The sequence below is a fragment of the Ciconia boyciana genome, chromosome 5, assembly GCF_034638445.1.
Source record: "Ciconia boyciana chromosome 5, ASM3463844v1, whole genome shotgun sequence".
Taxonomy (NCBI): Eukaryota; Metazoa; Chordata; class Aves; order Ciconiiformes; family Ciconiidae; genus Ciconia; species Ciconia boyciana.
Window position 1 is genome coordinate 6,597,863 of NC_132938.1, and position 2,917 is coordinate 6,600,779.

Below are 2,917 nucleotides of genomic sequence, written 5' to 3' on the forward strand. Positions count from 1 at the left end.
GCCTGTCCTCCTGCAGGGAAACACAGCCAAGCACATGGCTTTCCTAAGGTCCTGCAGCAAGTTAATGGTAACATTTGCCATGGGTAAGTGGTGATGGGTTGAAACACCTGCAGAGTTTAAGGCAGGAAGAGAGGTGATCCCCTTTGACAATAAACTTCTTGGGGCAGGGACCAGTGTGCTACTGTGTATATATAGTCCCTATATAGTCCCTGTCACCATCAGGTCTAGGTATGCTTGATATTACTGTAAAATAAACTATTTGTTGTAATTATTATTATATTTTGATATTTTGGCTGTATCTGTTAAGAATCTCTTATCGCTGAGTACAGCAAGGATGTGTCATTAAAGGCAATACCTTTTAGGCTCTGTGGAGAGAGCGCTCTACACCATCTACTCCAGGCGAATTTTGGCATCAATTCAGAGGACCCAGAGTCAGATCATTAAAGCCACAGGGCTCAGCAGAAAGGCTGTGATGGGCATGGTCCTGCCCGGGGACATCAGCCCTTCCCAGATCGGCGGCTCTGCATTGCCATCTTCAGGCTGGGAGCAGCCTTGCTCCTTCCAGAAATCCTAGAAATCTCCCAAACAAACTCAGCAAACTCAATTCCGGCTTACCCAGCATTAGTTGAAATTGGTGGCCAAACCCTGGAAAAAGGTGTTAAATACTAAAGAGGGGAAGGAGCTCTGCAAGGCTGTACTCAGCTGCCCTGGATATTTCCCTCCCTGTGAGTGCACAAGGCTTTAGAGAGTAAGTTAACACAAGCAATGCTGTTTAACACGCGCTACTTCTTGCTGTGTGACAAAGTTTATTGGTAAGTTTTCTTTAAAGCACATAAATTGAAACTGCCTGACTGATTTTAGCTCCGTAGCCTGCACTGTCCCAAAAAAAGTCTTTTTCTGACGATGATAAAAGCTCAGGTTCTTGGGAGATTTTAACAATAATATGTGTTTAAAAAGGTCTATGCCAAACACTTCAGAGGTATTTGATAAATAGGGTGGTGGGTTTGGAAGAGAGGAGGTTTCCAGGCTTCCAGGTTGATGGAATACATATTGTGATGGACAATATCATACAGACAGCTTGGAGGGGCAAGGAGCTGTAATCACAGAACAGCATACGTAACATATCCTAAAATAAATCAGAAAATCATAGAATAACATAGGTGTCCTGGACCAGCAGGGCCAGCTTAGATGAGGTTGCTCAGACCTTGTCTCATCACCTTGTGAACATCTCCCTGCAATTCCCCCACCTCTCTGGTCTCCAGACAGTGTTTGACCACCCCCTTGGCAAAAAATATTCTCCTAATATGATCTGACTTGAAAATCACTTTCAAAAGTGACTTTCAAAATCACAAAAGTGGTTTGAAAATCACTTTCTAGGAGCCCAGAAAATCATATAATCATAGAATGATTTGGGTTAGAAGGGACCTCTGAAGGTCATCTAGTCCAACACCCCTGCAACGAGCAGGGACAAATGCTGCTACTCAGAAGAACATTCCAGCAGTAAAGCTCTTACCATTTTATCTCAGGTCTTGAGATGGTTTGTACCAGGTCTCACAACTGTTTATACTTTTTCCCACTGCCTCAGTCCCTGAAATTCCGCCATTACTCCCAGCTCTCAGTGAAAAAATGGGTAATCGTGGTACTTACCACGGCCACCTGTAGCACCACTCACTGGGCTGTGTCCATCACAATCCCTTTTCCAAAGGACAGCCCAGAGCACAGCCCCGCAGCAGGGATTTGCGATGACCAGTTCAGCCTCCGCAAGAAAATGCTGTAGCTGTCCTTGTACTCGGATACCCAGCGGATCCTGTGGAGAACATGGAAAAGGGGATAAGAAGAGGACCTCCATCCTCTGCTTTGTGCACCAGGAGAGGGGACCTGCCTCCCCTTCTGCCGCAGTTGACCACCCAGCTGGGAAATAGCGTAGAGCAAATGAAAGCACATGCTGATGGCATGGGGGAGAGGGGGAACAGCCTGTCTCCATCAGGAGCGGAGCAGATGCTGCAACACACATGGCTGTCATTGGGACCAATCTCCCACCTAGATCAACCATTACACAGGCTCAGTCTCCAGCCCACACATAACTCCAGGATCATAGATCAAGATTGAGACTTCAACGCAGAGCTGAAATATATGTGTGTGTTAGGGGGAGGTGGGGGGGATGAGGCAGCGGGGAGGAATTGACTTTCCAGTGAGAAATGAGAACTCAGGAGCAGTTTATGCCTGTTTGTTCATAGTGTGTGGATGAGTCACGTTGCAAACAGCTCCTGCCCTGTCTGATTTGAGAGAGCCCTTTCCCAGGGGAAGCCTGGACATGGCCATGTTGAGACATGCCTCCCTCCCCCAGCCCCACAGGGACCTTGGCATCTTCTTACGACAGGGACGTATCAGAGGCTGTCCCAGGAGAAGTCTCCCCACTCCTATCAACCCCACTGCAAAACTTTTCAATAAAAGGCTGAGCAGGCCTTGAGAAAGGATTTGGTCCCAAGGGAATTCATTTGAGCTCACTGCATAACATGGACACGGAGAAAATACGCTTGAGAAACACCTTCCAATCCCAACCAGCTCCAAAACCTCCCTGCCCTACTCTAACCCTGTCCCAGCTCCCACCAGCCACCCTCTGCCCCCAGCCCACCTCTCCCTTACTGGTGTAAGTGCTCATCTTCAGGGAAAATGTGAGAAAGGCTCTTATTTGCTCTACAGTATCCACCATGGGCTGCCGGCCAGCGCTGGAAATCTGTGTTGTAGGCACTTCTCCAGTCAAGGTCAAAGCACTCTAGTGAAAGAGAGTCCATATAATTGAAAGACTTCTTTGGGTCTCTGTCTCCTGTATCCCACAGTCTGACTGTTCCCCCTTCTCCCGAGCTCCATTGGCTGTTTATGCTTTCAGTGCTCCTGTTGGAGCTACCATGATCAA

At 47.6% G+C, this 2,917-nt stretch overlaps 1 long non-coding RNA gene across 1 annotated transcript; it reads right to left on the reverse strand.

Moving 5' to 3' along the window:
* Positions 1-993: 993 nt before the first annotated feature.
* Positions 994-2,074, reverse strand: LOC140652415 (uncharacterized). Its single transcript, XR_012042773.1, has 3 exons — positions 2,041-2,074; positions 1,648-1,807; positions 994-1,126 (listed from the first exon to the last, which is right to left on the reverse strand). It is a non-coding gene; the product is annotated as an uncharacterized lncRNA (long non-coding RNA).
* Between the last annotated feature and the right edge of the window lie 843 nt (positions 2,075-2,917).